Below are 23,977 nucleotides of genomic sequence, written 5' to 3'. Positions count from 1 at the left end.
TTTTAGTGTCTTTTGTATATTAAATTTTTCTTACTTGTTGAAATTAAAGGCCTGGCAATGCATAAAATCATTTTTCTTCAAAAATTGCATTTTTTTGTCTTGTCACGGGGGTGACAGTCATGTCACAGGCGTGATGTTCTTGACCGTTGTGAAAATGACTCTTTTTGTGTTTCGCGGGCGTCACCTGCATATCACGGGCGCGATCCACTTGATCGTTGCAAAAAACGGCTATTTTTCGAACGTCGCGGGCGTGACACCCTTTTCACGGGTGTGACGCGCAGATTTTCAAAAATCTTGACCGTTTTGACACTTGTCAAAACGGTGGCTTTTTCAAAAACTAGCCGTCTTATTACCGTTTTTCTTAATTATAAATACCCATTTTGAGTAGCTCTCTCATTTTACAGCTCTCTAGCAATTGTTTCTTATATTCTTAAGCAAAATTAATTCTTAGTTCCTCAAACTTCATATTTTTCTTGCAAATTTCATACACATTCCATCATTCATTCATCTTCATCATGACTTCACGCGCAAGAAAGGGTCCAAGGGCTCAAGGTACCTCTTGACCATCATCTTCAAGATCTCCCGCACTTCTGACTCCTCCTCCGCTTAATGAAAATTGGCCACCCAATTTCCATGAACTTGCCACCAAACGAGCAAGGGCTTTAGAAAATTGTTATATTGAGGGTACTCGGTTTCCGGTTCTAACGGATTTTGATAAAGATGGGTTGGATTTCCAAGTGATGGATTTAGTTGTCTCTATGGGATGGCGCAAAATGTTGTTTCAAAATCGGGAAGAAGGGTATGATCAAGTCACAATTCAATTTCTATCTACTCTTCACTTAGTGACTCGGCAAGGCAACAACTTCAGATTTGCGGGGATTACCTTCCAAATTAATGGTAATCTCTACAAATTAACTGTGGCGAAAATTGAGGATGCCCTTGGTTTTGAAGCAGAGTTCCCAACGGATCCGACATAGGCGCTCGAGTTTGAACCACAAGAATTTTGGAGTTCCATAAGTACGGAAACTTCTCATGCTCCGAACACCTCTATTGCTAAGAGTATCAAATCACTTCCTCTTTTCATCATTCATCACATTGTCACTTATTCCCTTAATGCGAGGAATGACGAATGAGAAAGTGACTATCAAGGACTTGGCAATCCTTTATTGCGTGCATCATGGCATGAAGATCACTTGGAAAAGGTATTTCATGGATCATCTCTACGATCTTCCTAAGAGAAAAGGTACGCTTCGAGTTGCTTCATTCATCACGACATTGGTGATCAAGGCGGGTGCCTTCTCTCCGGCATTACAAAAACTTCAAGGGCAGATCTTGCCTTGGAATGCGGCTCCTCTCCATCTCTCCTTCTTTTTAGATAAGGTTGGTCGACTCAAATTGGTCAATAATCATTTTGCGTACATGTTTGGAGAGAATTTGGGAAGGGTTAAGATTCAACAACTTGCCCGAAAAAAGGCAAAGAATGGTGAGGCAAGAGCAAAAGGCGGTTCATGGTGAAGAAGAAACAGTAATTTAACAGAGATTGGGCAAGCTTAACAGGCGGCTCTACCACCTCCTCCACCAGTCTTCGCAAGCTCTCAATATGTTCCTCCTTCGGGTCAATCAACGGAGCGAATTCTCTCGCTCATTTATGGACAACAAGAGCGCACATATGCCTCCTTTGACACTCGATTCACTAACTTAGAGACCCGCTTTGGTCAGATAGAACTTGATGTGGGGTATATGCAAAATTGCATGGATGAGTATTGGGGTGCAATATCCCCTCTTTTCGTCGATGATGACGATGATGATGAAGAGGAAGAAGTGGAAGAAACCAAGAGCAATGAGGATTGAGGACTTCATCTTGCATTTCATTCATATGCATGCACTTTCATTTTTCAATTAAAATTTTTGCATTTTTTATTTGCCAAAAACATCTTGTATATCAACATGTGGTGGAATATATGATTTCTATGTTTGTTTATTTTGCAATGACTTGTACTTGTCGTTTCCTTTCAAATTAATGAATATTTGCCTTTATTTCTCCATATCTTGTTCTTTATAGTATGCTTCAAATTTCTTGCCATTTAACATTGATATCTCTCTTTGGTATGGACTAATCCTTTTTTTGTTTTTGACAAAGGGTTTCTCTTGTTTTTAAACTTCTCTCAAAATTGAAAATTTTGAAAAATGCCTAGGGTTTTATAATCTTTATTACTTTATGCCTCTACTTTATTTTTTATATCTAGTGCATAAAGTGAGGGTAAGTCAAAGTTCATTTGAAGTCCCACAAACTTAGCCATTTAATTAAATTGATTGTCAAAATCTAAAAGCATGAGATTGTTAGACCAATTTCTTTTGATCTCTTTAATTTTTTACTTTGACTAATCAATTTAAAGTTTATAATATTATTTATTAGCGTATAAGAACCTACAAAACTATCGTGGATCGATTCGGAAGCCTCTAGCGAGAATCGAAATTTTTGAATTCCCTCGAATGTAGTAGGTTTTCTCACGGGCATGACAATTTGGCTCTCTAGCGTGACATTCAGGGATGTCAAAACTCATTTTTAAGGCATGATTTCGCAGGGGCGACACATTGGTGTCACGCCGTTAAGGCTCTAACGACTATTTTCCACATCCCCCAACGGTCACAAGCCACCTAGCTGAAGACAATTGGACCACCTGTCCAAAAGGCATGTCGCGGGCGCGACATATAGTATCGCGGGCGCGACATGCAGTGTCACGGTTCAGCTAAAAAACTTCCTTTTTCCTTAAAGATTTAGAGGAGGTTGTTGGGGTTATAAATACCCCCCCATCTACTATATTTATGTCACGACCCAAAATATTGAGCCACAACCGGCGCTAGGGAACGGGAGTGGTAGCTCCGGAACCCGTAGCAAGCCTCAAATCACTATAAATTTTTCGCAAATAATAACAAATAACATTAAACATATGTATAACATATAATCAAGTATTTACACTAACTGTTTAAAACCTCGCGGGCTCTAGTTATCGCACCCTGTACGAACTGGCCTCGCGGTACTATATGCACCAGTTAGCGTATCAAACATTTCACCGACATCTGGTGTCGTGAATAACGTATAAAGCACGTAACTTACAAAATATAAACAAGACAGCAAATAATATGTACAATCAAAATGTACTGCTGTCTAGGCTAATACTCCGTCGACACTGGACTACTATTGCATCACTCACAGAAGTCAGAGAACTATACATACACAGCTGACTTCCGGATTCCAAAATTGGCTTCTAGCTAAGTCCACACACTAAGAACCTGAAAACATCATAGTGAGGGGTCAGTATTTGGGAAAATACTGAGTGAGTTTGCAACTTACTAACGGTATTATTATAAAAACATAGCATCACTTTTCAAGAAAACAATAATATAAAATAATACATATAAACAAGTATTTGATCCGTACGAAACTAATATCCTAGCATGCGACACAATTTTCGAATAATCAAATCATACTGATCCAGATAGTCCGACCCGGGAGTGCTCACACTCTACCTCGTCGATCGCGACCTATCTCTTAATCCTAAAGTGTGAGTCCAACTCACTAGATACGGGGATCCAGACTACACCGTAGCCGAGTGCTCACTCGTATCAAATTCATTGTCCAACTTCGAAATTCATATTCATATCGTGTCATTTCATGTCATATCGTATTAAATCATCTCTCATATGCAAATACACTAGACCGACTCGATACTGGTGATCACACAGCCTATTAACACCCAATAGGTAGATAGTTTCTTCGGATCGCATACTAGTTCCTCGTATATAAAAACTTAATAAAACATATAGCATTTTAATCAATCATATATAATGCAATGCGTGTAAACAATTTACATATATATAAAATAACTTTGATATATATATATATATATATATATATATATATATATATATATATATATATATATATATATATATATATATATATATATATATATATATAATACATGAAAGTAAAGTGCAACTCACTGTGACCGCTATTCACTCTATAATGAAGCCGATGTGGTAGTATGTGTTGGCGTGGGTGCCGCCCAACAACATGCTCGTACTAGTCCTCGTCTAGAGCCCTCACTGCTCGCTCGTATGTCTGTTACATATTAATTAACGTTTAATATTCAGATGTTAATTCCGTGTCGTTATACGTTTAACACTTTTCAATTCTAGGGTATAGTTTCATTCTTAACGTTATCCGTGAACTCGATATTTCTTTATTGTATTCACGATATATCGAACTCTGCTTCTCGTATACGAGAAACATATAATATCCTTAACGTTTCCCATATCGTTAATCTCGTAAAATGTCAAACTAAATTCTCACTTTTTAAATTATCGGGGTCCTTAATCATTTTTAGGGTCTAATATTCGAAAACACTAAATCCCGCTCAATTAGGGCTAAAATCCCATTTTGGTCCCCGTGGACCCACTGTGCGGGCGTGCAAAAGCAATGTGCGTCCGCACACCTTGGGTGTGCGTCCGCACAGTGTGGTGTGCGTCCGCACACCGGTGTGCGATCGCACACTCAAGTGTGCGTTCGCGCACTGTGGTGTGCGTTCGCACACCGTATGCGATTTCGCACACAGCCCCGGAAATGTCGTTTCTGTGCGCCCCATCGTGCTACCACTCGCCAAACACGTATAAAACTTCATTTCCTTCAAAACCCGTATTCTCGTTTTTACCAAAACGCTAAAACGATCCAAAAACATTAAATTTCTAACCTTAACTAAAACAACCATTTAATTCAAATTTTAACACCAATTCTCGATATATTATCTTGAAACGAAGCTTGAAATCCGTAGAGTATTCGATTCTGATGAAATTGCCGCGAAAATCACTCGATTCGAACGTCGAACGGCGAAACGGCGGCGAAACGATCGTAATCGGCGATAATTTCTCAATTCTCTCGATCCTTCTCTGTATCTCTCTGATTCATTTCTTCTTCTTATATAACATGGCTAAAATGCCACTTTGATGCTTGTTCTTTTAGTTTCTTATCATTTATCCTTTAAAGTTTTCATTTGTTCGATTTAGTCCATAACTTAATCAATAAACTCTTAAATTATTACTTTTACGTATTATTTATATCCGATAAATAATACGAAGCTCGATATTAATACTTTCCCGTCAAAACCTAAAATTTCCATTTTCGAGATGTAGTGGCTATATTACCACTTTGGTCCCTGTATTTTATTTTAGACTTTTCTTGACATTTTTCCTTTTTGATTCCAATTCTAACTTTAGAATTGAAATATAATCATATTTTCCGCATGATTAATTTCCCAAAACTGACCTACTTGAAATTTATTTACTTTACTTTTATCAGAAATCTTTCCTATTTCACCACTCTGGCGAGTCCAAACTGGACACGTGGTCCAATTAAATAATTAAACATTATGGGGTATTACATTCTTCCCCCCTTATAAAAATTTGTCCTCGAATTTTCATAAAACTTGTTGGGATCTTAAAATTGTCCTTATACTTTCCTAGATATCCACTTATACGTTTTAGTCGTAGCTTTTTGCTCTCTTCTTATAGCTTCGTACTATCACATAGTTGAAAATCTTCTTGTTGTTATTCTTGTTCATCTGTTATCTTTTGGAAGTAATATGGCTTTAGCATGTCTTTGATATTGAAATCTTTGTATTCTTATCACATGGTTGTCATTAATCATTAACTAATGTTCTCCGGATCCATTATTCTATTCTTAGTCGTCATTGGGTCGCTACTCTCCTCTTCTATACGCGAGTAGTCATGACATGTCGGTTACATACTTAATGACGTACTTATCTTATTCATAATTCTATAAGTATTTTCCTTTATAATCATAATCTACGGCGTCCAATCTTTGTTATCATCTAACGTTGTCACCTTTCTTCCTTAACTGGTTATCGTCGTTTCTTATTTATCTCCATCACTATCTGACACATCTTTTACTACTTCCAATTTCTTTTAACGTAGTTGAACCTGATACCTCTTTTACTACCTTCAATTTCTTTTTCTTTTGCTCTCTAAACTATTGTGAATTTCACGTCGCTCTGTTGGCTATGATCCTTTGCTCCTTTTTCCATTGTCCTAAACGTTCTACTTTACGTTACTCTTAATCGTGTAACTTGTACAGCCGTCTTCTTTGATCGATACTATTCGTATTCTCATTTTCTTATCTTATCTTGATTTGATCCTTTAAAGATCGTTTCAAGTCTACTATTGACTTATCAGCCAAAACTATCTCTCCTTTACGTCACAATTCCTTATTCATGTTGACCTCGTATATTTCTTAACATTTTAATTTTCTTAAGAATCCTTTTTACTGACTAAGCTTCGCTTAACTTCATCTTTACCTTTAATCCTTAATTGATTCAATGGATCCTTAATAACTTATTTACTTTCTTCATCATCATTTATTTTTACTGTATAAACAACTTTCTTTTTCATCTTATACTTCAACTTCTTACTTTCGAGTAGTTCCACTACTATATTCTCACTCTTCAAGGTATCGGCTTAGTACTGGTCATGATCGTTTCTTAACTTTATAATTTCCAAAATTAGGGAATAGTTTCAATTTTGTTATCCTATACACTTTATGCTTCTTTAGCACTTATAATATGGTTCTAATTGTCTTTTAAATAACTTGATCTCTTTATACAATACCGACTTTCGTCTTATCTTTTACTTGTTATATCTGTTATGTCTCCTTTCCGTTTATAACAGCTTGACCGCTGCTGTTCTATTCCGACAATCCTTCTGATATGCTTCTAGAACTTTCCACTTCTCTATTCATCTTACTAAATCTCGAGGGTATATGAGTTTTCCCATTACTATTTCTTTCTTATTATCCATCATTCTTACAACTTAACTTTTCTCCTTTCTGCTAAAGCAACTTATATTACTTAATGCTGATATTAGTGACTTCACTTAATATCAGTCAATTAACATCATTATCTCTTGATCTATCTAACTTTAAACCTTCACATTTTGTAATATCACATGCTTCGTCGTTTCGTATTCCTTCTCTTTCTACTTCTGTATCTTCAAACACTGATATTGATAATGTTATATATCCTTTAAATATCACTTGATGTTCATCATTCATATTATCATCTTCTTGTTCTTCATACTTTTAATCTCTCTCTTCCAATATATCCCTCGATTGTTACGTTACTTATCTCAACATAAAAATAATCATTATATTCTTCATCCTTGCGTATTCGTTACGTTTCTTTCGTTTAACATGACTTTCTGTCATTTCATTATTTATTCTATCATAAGGATAAATACTGTATCCTTAAAGATTGCCAGTGCATCACATCTTAACTGTGTATGCTCTCCGGCGATAACTCCTTATTCACATTCTCCTTTAGCTTCATTAGCTTTGTTGCAATTAATTGTTAACATGGCTTTATTCTGTTATTGGGGGTTATTTTACAAGTCTTATACTTGTTTATTAAGAATCTTTTATTATTCTCCGCAGAGTTTCACATCTGAGTTCACTTATCAAACAAAAGATTTCAAAACATTCTTTGGCTGGCCAGCTCTTTTAAATCATTTAAAATCGTCAATACAATTGTAGCTTAGAGTGATGACACCTCTCATCACCAAAGAGTTGCTCAAAATCGCATATTTCTACATTATTATAAAGATATGATGCATGATCTACATTTTGAAAATCATTTTCTTATGCATTCCTATCATGATTATACAATATCATATGCGATGTCTGAGCACAATTATACCTTGAAAAATCATAAAAAGTTTCAAATTTTTCATAAAATCGTAAGTTAACTCTAGATTGTACACTCTGCGACTATTAATGGCTTTCTTTATACTTATTGGGTATATTATAAATTTTTGTATTGCTGTCACCTTCTGTCATTTTCCTGACTATTCTTCTATCACATCACATCTTTTTGGCCTAATTATCTAAAAAGCCCCCACCTTGAAACAATTTTTCGTTTATACCCTGACCTAGGAAAAAGTTCATTTGTACCCTTTTTTGATTTTTCATTTTCAATTGTACCCCAAAATTTTATTTTTTGGCAATTTAATTAATTAAAGGATGAAAACATTAAAAATAATTAAATAGAAGGGTTATATCATCTTTTATTATTTGAAAAAATACAAATAAGTTAAAAAAATGAACGATTATTTTAAGCTTTTTCTAAATAAAAAAAGTTCAATTTAGTGCTTTAGGGTAGAGTTGAAAATGAAAAATTTAAAAAAAGGGTACAAATGAACTTTTTCCTAGATCATGGTATAAACGAAAAAATATTACAAGGTGGGGTTTTTTTAAGTAATTAGGCCCATCTTTTTCCATATCTCCGATAACTTAATTTAATTTAAAGTTTTCTATTGCTGTAATCTCCACATCTACTTCTTCAACACACTGTATCATATCATATTCAAACACAGGTACCGATGTTCCACATCGATTCTTCTTCCAGTAATCTATCTTTTCCTTTATAGCTTCTAGAACGTAATATAGGAATTACGTTCACGACAAATATATTATATAGTGTTTATTATATTATTGCTTTTGTAAATTATGTTAATATACTCTTTCATTGGTCGCGTGTCTCTTAACCTCACTTCCTATAGGTTCTCACTTTCTGAGGTATTATCCTATAGGCGTATCCTTATACCAATATTCTATTATGCAATGCAGCAAATATATAAACACAACATATTAACATCAATACACAAAATATATAAATCGCTGATACCTGGAGGTGCCTGATGCGGAACGGTAGGTTCCCTAATGACTATGCCTGTGTGTCGGCCCCTAACTGTTCTACCGGAGTTGCCTCCGCCTCTGTGCACAAAATGGGGGTTGGTCCTAACTCTGGAGGATGTGTTGACGTAGTCCGGATGGTATTCACGTCTAAACTAGAAGGGTCGTACTGGATCGCCCTCCCACTCACGCTCAGTCTCGATCCTACGGGCCATCATAGTGAGCGTTCCAAAATGTTCACCTACGTACTCATATAACTCACCAAACTCAGGTCCTAAGCCTCTGACGTATCTACGATTGATGGTTCTATTACCTTCATTCAGATCAGGGACTCCCTCAACCATTCGCAGAAAATCAGCAGAATATAACCCTACTGTTAGCATCCCTCGAGAGAAGGAACGCATCTGTCTCCTAACTTGGTTTAGAGCTATCTGTGCCTGGCCATTTGCTATATCTGCATCTTCTCTCAAATCGCGGTATATCTGCACCCTACTTCTATACTCTGCAATGTCTGATTCTTCTAACAGTTCCTCTTCTTCATACTCTTCCTCTTGAGGATCTACTTCTTCTAACTCTTCTTCTAATTCTTCTTCTAGGTTCTCTGCTAGGTCCTCTTCTGGATCCTTCTCGGGATCCTCCTCCGGATCCTCTTCTGGATCCTCCTCTAGATCCTCTTCCTCACTATACTCTATTTCTGGCGAGTGTACTCTACCTCTATTGCCAGAAGAACTGCCAATTTCTGATACAGACATATAGCCATTCTGATAAATTTCTGGCGATCCTCTATCATCTGCGTGGAATCCGTTCTGATGGACCTCAGATGGTTCGCCTATTTCATTGTGAAACCCATTTTGAAATATAGGAGGCGCTTCCTCCCGTTCTTCAGCAGCATGTGACTGAGCTCCGTTCTGCCAAGACATGCTGAAAAAAAAACAATTTCAAACATAAAGCGACCATCTGGGCCCATTTCCACACGCAATTCCAATATCAACTTATAGAATGCTGTAAACATTTAGCATTTAATCCAGCCGCACGTAGTTTGCAAGCAGATAACCATTTAACATCTCTTGCACGAGTATCAAATACTTAGTCACTTTAGCTGTTCGCATAAACTAACCACAATCACTTAATCACTTAGTTGCCTCAGTCGTCCGTGTATACGGATACTAATCACCTATTAGCTCAATAGCCTTGATTCGCGCACGCTACTCCACATACTGCTAATGCACATATCAAACAAATGCAAGCAACTAAGGTCCGACTCTTTTGCTGCAGTAGTTCCTAGGTTTACTTACTGACAGAGTTTCAAAAATCAGACAGACATCTAAAACAAACTAGCAGTGGTAACTGGACCAACTGCTCTGATATCAACATTGTCACGATCCAAAATATTGAGCCGCAACCGGCGCTAGGGAACGGGAGTGGTAGCTCCGGAACCCGTAGCAAGCCTCAAATCACTATAAATTTTTCGCAAATAATAACAAATAACATTAAACATATGTATAACATATAATCAAGTATTTACACTAACTGTTTAAAACCTCGCGGGCTCTAGTTATCGTACACTGTACGATCTGGCCTCGCGGTACTATATGCACCAGTTAGCGTATCAAACATTTCACCGACATCTGGTGTCGTGAATAACGTATAAAGCACGTAACTTACAAAATATAAACAAGACAGCAAATAATATGTACAATCAAAATGTACTGCTGTCTAGGCTAATACTCTGTCGATTCTGGACTACTACTGCAGCACTCACAGAAGTCAGAGAACTACACATACACAGCTGACTTCCGGATTCCAAAATTGGTTTCTAGCTAAGTCCACACACTAAGCACCTCGAAACATCAAAGTGAGGGGTCAGTATTTGGGACAATACTGAGTGAGTTCAACTTACTATCGGCATTATTATAAAAACATAGCATCATATTTCAAGAAAACAATAATATAAAATAATACATATAAAAAAGTATTTGATTCGTACGAAACTAATATCCTAGCATGCGACACAATTTTCGAATAATCAAATCATACTGATCCAGATTGTCCGACCCGGGAGTGCTCACACTCTACCTCGTCGATCGCGACCTATCTCTTAATCCCAAAGTGTGAGTCCAACTCACTAGATACGGGGACTCCAGACTACACCGTAGCCGAGTGCTCACTCGTATCAAATTCATTGTCCAACTTCGAAATTCATATTCATATCGTGTCATTTCATGTCATATCGTATTAAATCATCTCTCATATGCAAATACACTAGACCGACTTGATACTGGTGATCACACAGCCTATTAACACCCATTAGGTAGCTAGTTTCTTCGGATCGCATACTAGTTCCAGGCGCCCCGTCGTGCTACCACTCGCCAAACACGTATAAAACTTCATTTCCTTCAAAACCTGTATTCTCGTTTTTACCAAAACGCTAAAAACGATCCAAAAATATTAAATTTCTAACCTTAACTAAAACAACCATTTAATTCGAATTTTAACACCAATTCTCGAGATATTACCTTGAAACAAAGCTTGAAATCCGTAGAGTATTCGATTCTGAAGAAATTGCCGCGAAAATCACTCGATTCGGACGCCGAACGGCGAAACGGCGGCGAAACGATCGTAATCGGCGATAATTTCTCAATTCTCTCGATCCTTCTCTGTATCTCTCTGATTCATATCTTCTTCTTCTTATATAACATGGCTAAAATGCCACTTTGATGCTTGTTCTTTTAGTTTCTTATCATTTATCCTTTAAATTTTTCATTTGTTCGATTTAGTCCATAACTTAATCAATAAACTCTTAAATTATTACTTTTACGTATTATTTATATCCGATAAATAATACGAAGCTCGATATTAATACTTTCCCGTCAAAACCTAAAATTTCCATTTTCGAGACGTAGTGGCTAAATTACCACTTTGGTCCCTGTATTTTATTTTGGACTTTTCTTGACATTTTTCCTTTTTGATTCCAATTCTAACTTTAGAATTGAAATATAAACATAATTTCCGGATGATTAATTTCCCGAAACCGACCTACTTGAAATTTATTTACTTTACTTTTATCAGAAATCTTTCCGATTTCACCACTCTGGCGAGTCCAAACTGGACACGTGGTCCAATTAAATAATTAAACATTTTGGGGTGTTACAATTTATGTGGTTAGACATTTTACCAACAACAACAATTACAAGCATTTAATTCAAACTCTCTTAAACATTTATTGTGCATCAATGTGTATTGATTGCTTTTCTTTTTTGTTGATTATCAATTGTTGATTAATCATTAGTGTTTGTAGGTTTATGATTAGCCTTGAAAAATCACTTAGTGAGTTTGAGATTACCTCTAGAAAATGTCTTTGTAAAAGTTAAGTGTTACGCTTCAAAACACAAACCCCATTAGTGGATTTATTACGACTCTCAATTTTTGATTGAGTAGTAGATTATATTCGCTTTATGATCCAAACCACTCTAAATCTCTTGTGTTCTTTCTTCTACCTCTGAAAATCTTAACCACACACTAATCAATTTTTAATTTATAAAATAACCTGGGATTTCAACTTCCTTCGAATAGGGATCTCTTTCCTATTCAAATACAATGCTACTAAGTAGAAATCACTTTCCTATTTGAAGTCTACTAGGTAGTCTCTCAACTACTATATAAAAAGTTTGAGATATGTCTGAAAACACAATTACATTCATATACAAAAAACGTTGCTCAAAACCTAAACTGACTTTAGCATCAAAGAGTTAATCGGACAACCACCGTTCGGCTAGCTATCTACAATGTTTTACAGGTTTCATCAGTGGATTAGAAGGCAGACTCCATCACTTACCAACAAAGGTAAAACTTTTAAAAAAATAGCAGTATAATATCATAAAAAATTGTATGATTTTAAATTTTATGTTAAAATAAATTTAACTTTATTATTAATTTATTATTAGTTTAATTTTATATTTTAAAATATTAATGTTAACAATATAATAAATTAATTAAATTGTATCATCATCTAAAATTATTGACTGCTTAAATTATATACTTTAAAAGATATAAAATTTAAAAATATAAAGACTTAATGTGATGAAAGAGAAAGTTTAAGGGCATATTGGTTAATGAAAAAAAGTACAAGGGTCAATTGTTATCAATAAAAATGTAAAATAAATATTCACTCACTAACGGCGCGTGTAATCCAAACACTGACAATACCTTGGAAAAAAAAAGTCAAGTGCAAGGACGTCGGCTTAGCCTTACATTTTTTTCGTATATGAATCGCACTACTAGAAAATTCATCGCTGCTAAAATCAAGTTTAGCGACGGATTTTGAATCCGTCGCTAAATCCTAAAACAATTGCACTTTTAGTAACTGAATTTTCGTCGCTAAAAGTGGCTGGATGAAGCCGGCCAATTTTTTTCACTTTTAGCGACGGATTTTGTAATCCGTCGCAAAAAGTAATGCAGCGACAGATTACAAAATCCGTCGCTAAAAGTGAATTTTTATTAAAAAATTATAATTAAAAAATATCTATTGAAAAAATATTTTATTAATTAAAATAATACTAATTATAAAATAATTTATTAAAAAAATAATTATTTATTAAAAAATTATTATTCATCAACAAAATAATTATTTAAAAATAATAATTATTTATTAAAAAATTAATTATTTATTAAAAAATTAATTATTTATTAAAACATTATTATTTGGAAAAAATTATTATTTATTAAAAAAGTTATTATATTAGAATGCGGGAGTAAAGTATAAAAGTAGTAAGTTGTTGTTTTTATCTTAAATAATTATTAAAAAAATAATTTATTAATTATTTATTTAAAAATAATTCGTATGAGAATTATTTTATAATACGGGAGTAAATTGCAGGAGTAATGTTTTGTTACTTTATGTTATTATTTAAATATAATATATATAGATAAATAATAAGAATTTGACTTGGTTAAAATGGAGGCACGCGCGAGGGAACTATAGGGTTAAAGATGATTGGGTGGGAGAAATGTGAAGGATGGGTGACCTATTGGGAAGTTGGAAAATTTGCGAAAATTGAGTGTGGGTGATAGTGTGTGGTGTATATAGCAGGTAGATGTGTGACGGTGAGTGACCTAAATAATATTTCATTACGATTTTTATTAAAAAATTATTTTTTTTATATTTTTTAAATTAGCGAAATCCTTCGCTAATTTTTTTAAATCCGTCATAAAATATTTGAGATTCCTTCACTATAAATTTAGCGACAAGAAATTTATTAAACTCGTTTAGCGACGGAATTTAGCATTTAGCGACAGAAAAATCTGTCACTAAATGGCTGTTTTTTAGTAGTTTCGCAAGTAAAACATTTGGCAAACATAAGGACCCAAGGATGGATTTGGTTAAAAATGAAGGGCTTTTTTCATAAACAACCAACATTTATCACATTATTACTTTTATACGGAGACATGTTTTATATTAACTACTGTACACGGGTTTATTATTTTTTTTATACGAACTTTCTTATTTTTTTCTTATTTTCTTCCTTATCTTCCTTCTTATCTTCTTCATTTACTTTTCTTGTTTCAATTCTCATCTTCTCTTTTTTTTTCTTGCCCTCGCCGCTCTTGCCTTCGCCGCTCTTGTCATCGTTCTGTCTCTGTCGTTTTACCTCCGTCGTTCCACCTTCGTCTCGCCGTCATCTTTTTTTTATCATTTTGATTTCAGATCTGAAGTTTTTTCTTCTTCTTTTTCTTTTTTTTTCAGATCTATAATTTGTTTATTATTTACTGTTTTTTTCATCATTAAACATGTATAAATATTATCTTTAAAGAATATAATGATAATTTCATGTTATATAAAATAATTTTATGCTTTTATTGAATAAATTTTTGTTATTTCTACATTTCTACTATGTTTTATTATATTTCTACGTTTTTTTATTTTGCAACACTATTGGTTGATGATCGTTGTTGATATTGTGTTGATTTTATTATTGGTGAAAAATATAAATAGTGATGTTGAATTATTACAATATTATATAATTGATTTTATGTTGATTTTGTGTTGATTTTTCCATTGGTGAAAAATATGAATAATGATGTTGAATTATAATAAAATTACACAGTTGATTTTATATTGATATTAAGTTGATTTTATATTGATTTTAACATTGCCGAAAATGATGCATTAATTTTTGGTTGATTTTATGTTGATTTTTCCAAAAAAAAAACAACACTTTATAAAAAATAATATAAAATCAAATATATGGTAAATAAAAAAATATTGGTTGATTATAATTAAAAAAGATAAAAAAAGTAAAAAATTAATATAAAAAAGCTTTAAAAATTAATATTATCCAATTTATTAAGTGTTGGTGATATTGTGTTGATATCTTGTTGATAGTATGTTGAGATTAAAACTGACGAAAAACGTCAACAGTTAAAAAAATTAAAATCAAAAGAGTTAAAAAATAAAAAAAATTAAATATGTGATAAATATTAAGTGCAGAATTATAATGGTGAAGAAAAAAATTGAAAAAACCGTATGAAAGATATATTTTTAACAAATAAAGTTAGTTTTGTAAATTTTTAAATTGCTCAATGTAAAGATTACAGTTCAACAGTATAAAAGCAAATGGGCTGCCTACCCATGAGCAGAGAAACAAAGAGAAAATTATAATTAAAAAATATCTATTGAAAAAATATTTTATTAATTAAAATAATACTAATTATAAAATAATTTATTAAAAAAATAATGATTTATTAAAAAAATTATTATTTATTAAAAAATTATTATTCATCAACAAAATAATTATTTAAAAATAATAATTATTTATTAAAAAAATAATTATTTATTAAAAAATTAATTATTTCTTAAAACATTATTATTTGGAAAAAATTATTATTTATTAAAAAAGTTATTATATTAGAATGCGGGAGTAAAGTATAAAAGTAGTAAGTTGTTTTTTTTATCTTAAATAATTATTAAAAAAATAATTTATTAATTATTTATTTAAAAATAATTCGTATGAGAATTATTTTATAATATGGGAGTAAATTGCAGGAGTAATGTTTTGTTACTTTATGTTATTATTTAAATATAATATATATAGATAAATAATAAGAATTTGACTTGGTTAAGATGGAGGCACGCGCGAGGGAACTATAGGGTTAAAGATGATTGGGTGGGAGAAATGTGAAGGATGGGTGACCTATTGGGAAGTTGGAAAATTTGCGAAAATTGAGTGTGGGTGATAGTGTGTGGTGTATATAGCAGATAGATGTGTGACGGTGAGTGACCTAAATAATATTTCATTACGATTTTTATTAAAAAAATATTTTTTTATATTTTTTAAATTAGTGAAATCCTTCGCTAATTTTTTTAAATCCGTCATAAAATATTTGAGATTCCTTCACTATAAATTTAGCGACAAGAAATTTATTAAACTCGTTTAGCGACGGAATTTAGCATTTAGCGACAAAAAAATCCGTCACTAAATGACTGTTTTTCAGTAGTTTCGCAAGTAAAACATTTGGCACACATAAGGCCCCAAGGATGGATTTAGCTAAAAATGAAGGGCTTTTTTCATAAACAACCAACATTTATCACATTATTACTTTTATACGGAGACATGTTTCATATTAACTACTGTACACGAGTTTATTATTTTTTTTATACGAACTTTCTTATTTTTTTCTTATTTTCTTCCTTATCTTCCTTCTTATCTTCTTCATTTACTTTTCTTGTTTCAATTCTCATCTTCTCTTTTTTTTTCTTGCCCTCGCCACTCTTGCCTTCGCCGCTCTTGTCATCGTTCTGTCTCTGTCGTTTTACCTCCGTCGTTCCACCTTCGTCTCGCCGTCATCTTTTTCTTATCGTTTTGATTTCAGATCTGAAGTTTTTTCTTCTTCTTCTTTTTTTTTCAGATCTATAATTTGTTCATTATTTACTGTTTTTTCATCATTAAACATGTATAAATATTATCTTTAAAGAATATAATGATAATTTCATGTTATATAAAATAATTTTATGCTTTTATTGAATAAATTTTTGTTATTTCTGCATTTCTACTATGTTTTATTATATTTCTACGTCTTTTTATTTTGCAACACGATTGGTTGATGATCGTTGTTGATATTGTGTTGATTTTATTATTGGTGAAAAATATAAATAGTGATGTTGAATTATTACAATATTATATAATTGATTTTATGTTGATTTTGTGTTGATTTTTCCATTGGTGAAAAATATGAATAATGATGTTGAATTATTATAAAATTACACAGTTGATTTTATATTGATGTTAAGTTGATTTTATATTGATTTTAACATTGCCGAAAATGATGCATTAATTTTTGGTTGATTTTATGTTGATTTTTCCAAAAAAAAAACAACACTTTATAAAAAATAATATAAAATCAAATATATGGTAAATAAAAAATATTGGTTGATTATAATTAAAAAAAGATAAAAAAAAGTAAAAAATTAGTATAAAAAAGCTTTAAAAATTAATATTATCCAATTTATTAAGTGTTGGTGATATTGTGTTGATATCTTGTTGATAGTATGTTGAGATTAAAACTGACGAAAAACGTCAACAGTTAAAAAAATTAAAATCAAAAGAGTTAAAAAATAAAAAAAATTAAATATGTGATAAATATTAAGTGCAGAATTATAATGGTGAAGAAAAAAATTGAAAGAAAATGAAAGAAAATTGAAAAATTAAAAAAACCGTATGAAAGATATATTTTTAACAAATAAAGTTAGTTTTGTAAATTTTTAAATTGCTCAATGTAAAGATTACAGTTCAACAGTATAAAAGCAAATGGGCTGCCAAATCCCATGTTTTGCATAAAAAGCCCAAAAATGAATACCCATGAGCAGAGAAACAAAGAGAAAATTACACATTTGGGCTAAACAAGGGCTTTATTATAAAAATGCTTAGGTTCCTATATTCTTTCATCAATGCTATTTTTTTCTTTACTTTTATGAGCTAAAAACAGTAAAAGATTACATGTTTTACGTGAATCATCCCTACCCTACATCTGTCACTTTCATTTCTATTTCTCCTCATCTTTTTCCTCTACTCACCCTACTCTCTCATCTCATTTCTCTGCTCATCTCCGTCCTTCTCTCTTCCGTTTCTCCTTCCTCTTCTTTTTTCTCTCGTTTCATCTCTCTCTAGAATTTTCTCCTTTTCTAGATATAATCAAGAAAACTCCTTTTCACAAACTGAAGGTCCATTAAAATGCAAAATCAAAAGAACCTAATAGAATTTACACAAAAAGATTGAAACTTTTTTAAAAAATTTTAAAAACCCAATTGGATTTACAAATAAAGATTGGTACTTTCTTGATGAAATTGAAACAAAGATTATATATGAGTTCATCTCGACAAGTGTTGTGGCCATACAAGAAAAACAAGAATTGAAGAATCGAAAGTTGTCCAAATTGGTTGTCCATTTCTGAGATTTGTTGTGATAAAAAGATTAACAGAAATTGGATAAATGAGAGAAAAAGAAAAAAATTGAATAATCTAAATTCGCGTAAATCGAGAGAAATAGGAAGAGAAATGACATAAGGGGTGGTTTGGTTGCAGAGAAAGGTAATGTGTTGTGTATGTGATATATATGGTAAGTGAGTGTTTCAGAATCACTAGACCCATTTCTTTAAAATAAACAATTACTACTTTTTGTAATTGCCATTATCACCTTCAATCTTCAGTTTAATTTGTAGTTTTTTTCCCTTTTGTTTTTGAATATTGTTGCTTCATGGGTTCTAATGGATGCTGCTTCCTTTACATCTGTAAGTGTTTCTTCTTTTTTTATTTAAAGTCTCTTTGCTTTAAGAGTTTTACATCTTTCTTTCTGTTGTTCTTCTTTTAGAATAAACTAGCGTTTAGGCCCGCGCGTTGCGCCGTATTTATTTTATTTTCATTTAATATTTAAATAAAAATATAATAGATTTTTTTTAAGTTTGCAGTTTATTAAAAAAATTATGATAATTTATTTTACTCTTCCTTTGTATATTATTTAATAAATAAACTAATGTAGAGTAATCAAAATCATATCTAATCAATAAAAAAAACAGATACACATTTTTTATTCGATTTTTAAATAAGTTTTCTATTTTAAAACCAGGTGAATTCAACTACAACTTAGTTTAGATTATATATAAAAACCACGATCCCAGATAAAAAAACATAAAAAGAAATATAGAAACCAAACTTTTATTCAAGAATTACATCTGAAAAATGTAAGAAAAAATTAGCTCAATTTCACACATATTATAAAAAGAATGAACAAAGGATCACTTTACCCTCCGAACTTGGCGCAAAGTATCAAAAACGTCCAAATTAGCAAGACGAGATCACTTTTACCCTGAACTTGTCAAATTTGGTACAAAAACCCCCCTCCCACTCTCACCTAAGAGAGTGAGGCACACTTTCTGGTTTTAGAGATGGTTTTTTTTTTTGCTAGGTGGTTTTTAATGGTGAAATATTTAAAATAGGGGTGAACACGGATCCTGCTCCAAAACCGAACCGAAAACCAGACCGAAAATATCCGTTGACCATTGACTTTCCCCGAACCGAACCGTACCAAAAATTTTATTGGTACGGTTCTGGATCTTTTATAAATAACCGTACCGAAAACCGAACTGAACCGTACCGAACCGAAGTACCGAACTTATATCCGAAGAACCGAAATTATATATATATATATATATATATATATATATATTATTCTAATTTTCATTTGATTATTATATTTGTATTAACTTTGAATTACTAAAAATTAAAATTATTTTATAAAATTAAATAATATATATTAAAAATATTAGTCTATATATATAAAAAAATTATTAATTTACATAAAAACAAAATACTTATATATTTCAATGAAAATTATATGAATTTGTCAAGTATTTAATAATTATTAAAAGTATTTTTTATAAATTAATATGAACAACACATATTCATTATTTTCTATCATTGACCAAATTACATAGTTTTAACAAAAATGATATAATTTTATACTTGAGAATATTTAAAAGTACCCTTATCAAATAATCAAAAAATTAATATTAAATCGAACGATAATATACATGTTGTGTCTTTTTATTTTATTGATGATTATTTACTTGTGATAGTTGAAAATATAAAAAATATGAATGAATGAGTAGCTAATTAATTTTAAAAGTCAAAATAATATATTATAATATAGTAGAGATCACATTTTAAATAAAATAATATCCGTGGTTTTAGTGATATCCGTACCGAACCATTAGGACCGAATCCCCGTACCGAACCGTACCGAAAAATAAAATCTCCGAACCGAACCGAACCGATTATTGGTACGGATCCGGATATCTAATTTTTGATATCCCCGACTTTTGGTTTGGTTCCGGAGATTTGTCAATCCCCGGATTCCTCCGAACCGTGCTCACCCCTAATTTAAAATGATCCTAATTTTTTTAATATTTTATAAATTAGTCCCTAATAATTAAAAAAAACAATTTAATTTAAAAATCTTATACATCAAAACTAAATTAACTAAAAATATGAAGGACTTTTTCGTACTTTTTTACAAAATAATTTTAATTTTTTTTAAATTATAATCAGAGACGAACCGACTCGAACCCAGATCTGGGTTTCCAGATCTGGGTTCGCCGGAGAATTTGAAATAGGTGGCGGGTGGGTTTCGGGCGGTTGTTGTTGGGTTTGAGCGGTGGTTGATGAATTTTGGGTGGTGGTTGGTAGAGGTGGAGGAAGACGGATAGCGGCGGCGGTGTAAAAAAAATCCGATGAATTTATCGTTTTTAAAATTTAAATTAAAGATTTAATTAAAATAGATTAATTAGGGTTAAATATTTAATTAGATTAAGTTAATTAGGGTTAATTAGGGTTAATTAGAGTAAAATTAGAATCTCACTCTTCAATTAGGGTGCCACATCAGCATAGGGGTATTTTTGAAACGGTTTTGCCAAGTTCAGGATAAAAGTGATCCGGTTTCGCTAATTTGGACGTTTTTGATATTTTGTGCCAAGTTCGGGGGTAAAGTGATTCTTTGTTCTAAAAAGAATATATAGTCTGGCATGTAGCACAACCATTGACCTCACTTCAACGTAGTTGTATTTCGCTTTTCTTCGTACAAATTCTCATTAATATTAATTTGACTGTATAAATAAAATAACTATATTATTTTATGTGTCTTAGCAAGTTCAAATAAAAATTTGCCATGAATCACCTAATTCAAAATTCCCATGTCCACTATTTAAAAAAAACAACAATGGAAAGCTTGCAACTTTATATCAATTGGAAAACAATAAGGCGTAAATTGATTCCTATTTATTAGGAATCGTTTAATTGAATTAAGTCATTCAAAAACATGAAAACTTTGGCATATTAAAAAATGGTAACATTACCTGTACAGTTCCATCCTTTTGGCAAGGTTAGAAAATTGCTCATTGCCCCTTTTATCATTCCTATATCAGGACAAATTTCTTGGTCAATTGAGCTTATATTTTCACTCTCTAATTTATATTTTACATCTAAAAAATAATTATAGGATAATCTGATCCAAAAATAGAGAATTTTGGAATTAATTACTAAAAAATATAAACTGAATTAAATGACTCCGCGTCATAAAATTAGGGGACGCGTTGATCCTTTCTTCATTGAACCATTTACATTTTGACTTGTTTTCCCATGAATAATCTACAACATCATAAATATTTAAATGAAGAGCATCCAGAAAAAGAGTTGAGCATTTTTATAATCTTCAAATTCTCACTTCTAATAATTCATCTTGTTTTATTTTATAAAAATATAAATATTAAAATATCAAAACTAATTGACCAAACAATTTATCTTATCAGTCTTTTGGATCAGAAAGAATGATTGACACTTACAAAAAATTGCCATTCGTATGAAATATGAAGGCTTTGTAAAATATTTAAATATTTTGCTTTTTTATCATCAGTAAACTTCTAAGCATGTAATGTAATCATATTCAACCGAAAAGACGATATGAAAGTTTAATACTGATAAAAAAATGATGGGTTGACAATGTTTTAGAAAAATAATCTATTTATACAGATTTTTAGAGATACCGTCATTAATATAATAATAATTTTGGTTCAAATATCTGACTAAAATATAATTTAAGACACACTAATGAGTTTTTTTTAGCTTTAATGTTAATACGTTTACATTTTTGTAACATTATGAATTAATTAAGGAAATCATTAAGCTTGCCAGAAATTGTTTGCTTGTAGTGCTGTAACGTTTATGTTAACAAAAATAAATAGTAAATGACCAAACATTTATTAAGATGTGAATTTGGTTATGGTTTAAAAATATAGATTAAAAAATGAATGATTACTTTCTTACTAAATTACAAACATTTATAGGTTCCATAAAAATTTGATGGGTGGTCGATTTTTAAAATGGAATATAAAAATATATATTAGGACATAAAAATAAAAAAATTTGAATGTTTACATTAAGGTAAAAATATATAAATTATTGTAAGATTCGTATCATATAATCTATGAAATGTTAACAATTAATTGTTTTCATATTATTAGTTCAATTATTCACAAACAAAATTAACAAAATCAATTAATAAAATATTATTAAAATAAACTTTTTATGAGAGTAGTAGTTTAATTTTCTTTAAGAAAGATTAATTATTGTGTCATAAATCCAAATAAAAGTTACCAAATAAATAATTAATCTATTATTAATAATTTAAACAAAATTATATAAACAATTATTCTTGTTTTCATATTATATTAGGCTAGTAATTACAAACAAGGTAAACAAATTAATTAATGTAATAATATTCAAATCCAAAAAGGAAAAAGATGAAATGCAAAGATTTAAAAGTTATTTTTAAAATATTTAATTTTTAATTATTACCATAATTATAGATTAATGAGAATTAATGTTATTAAATCATTAGATGTTAGAAAGTGTGAGAATTAATTGCATATTACCTATTAAAAATATTAAAAGAATTGAGTAAGTAATTTTTTAAACGAATGAGAATGTGCCAAATGTCAATTTTTCAAAGTATGGGAAAAAACATCCTGCTTTATATATATATAGTAGATGCTGAAAGTTTTTTGTTTGTTTGTTTTTTCCTTGTTGAGGTTTGTAATTTCTGTTTAATTATGATGTGAACAGAGTAAAAGGAATTAGGGATTGTTGAAGAGAAGAAACCGGAAAATACAAAGCATGGCGTGAACAATATACATATCTATGCTATGCAGATTTTAAGAGTTAGAATTATATTTTATATGTATTTGAGATGTATTATTTATGTATTTGAAATGTTAATATATCGTTTTTTATATTATTACTTTATATAATTATAAGATTATGTGTCAAATGTGTTGTATAGATGTATCTAAGATATATTTTTCAATAAGTTTTATTAATAGTATGTGACTGTTTTCGAGATACATCTTAAATACATATCAGATACATATATTATACATATCAGATGCATGTCAGAAACAGCTCAAATACATTTATTTTTAAATATATATTAATTCATCAAACGTGTTTGACAAGTTTTTTAGATGTATTTATCAGAATAAAAATTAAAATATAATTTATACATGATAAATGTATTCTTAATATGCGTCTTCTCAATACATTTTCGGTGCATCTCCTATACATTTTCGATACATCTCGGATACGTCATCAATACATATCAGAAACAACTCAAAGAATATTTAAATATATATTATATAAATATATGTTTTTTTATATGTATTTTTAGATACATCTTTCATATACAATTAAAACATGATAAATATATTTTTACTACTTATTATTGATAGATAATATACACAATCTACAGAGCATATGACATGTTTTTTATTTTAATGTATGTTATAGATAAATTTCAACTACTCGTAAGTTATATATTCAATGCGTTAAATATATAACTCAAATACAAATATATACATATTAGACACATCTTTTGTACATATCAAAAATAGTTTAGACCTATATTTTTTATTTTAATATATGTGTTATGCGTGTATTTTGAAATGTAGTAATATCGATAGATATTTGATAAATTATCGATAGATATCTGATACATTATGGATAATAGTGGTTGTAATTCAAGTGAGGATGTTTATATTGATAAAAATTGAGTTAAAAAAATCATTACTTATTATTTTTATGTTTCAATTTATAGTGAATAGTAACATATCAAAATA

The 23,977-nt window shown here is 30.9% G+C and overlaps 1 long non-coding RNA gene across 1 annotated transcript; it reads left to right on the top strand.

Moving 5' to 3' along the window:
- The first annotated feature begins 17,696 nt into the window (after window positions 1-17,696).
- Window positions 17,697-23,095, top strand: LOC126682450 (uncharacterized). The gene is made up of 2 exons (XR_007641450.1): window positions 17,697-18,544; window positions 22,929-23,095. It is a non-coding gene; the product is annotated as an uncharacterized LOC126682450 (long non-coding RNA).
- The last annotated feature ends 882 nt before the right edge of the window (window positions 23,096-23,977 follow it).

Source organism: Mercurialis annua, linkage group LG5 (assembly GCF_937616625.2).
Source record: "Mercurialis annua linkage group LG5, ddMerAnnu1.2, whole genome shotgun sequence".
Lineage (NCBI taxonomy): Eukaryota > Viridiplantae > Streptophyta > Magnoliopsida > Malpighiales > Euphorbiaceae > Mercurialis > Mercurialis annua.
The sequence above is the reverse complement of the archived record's forward strand: the minus strand, read 5'-3'. Positions and strand labels throughout refer to the sequence as shown.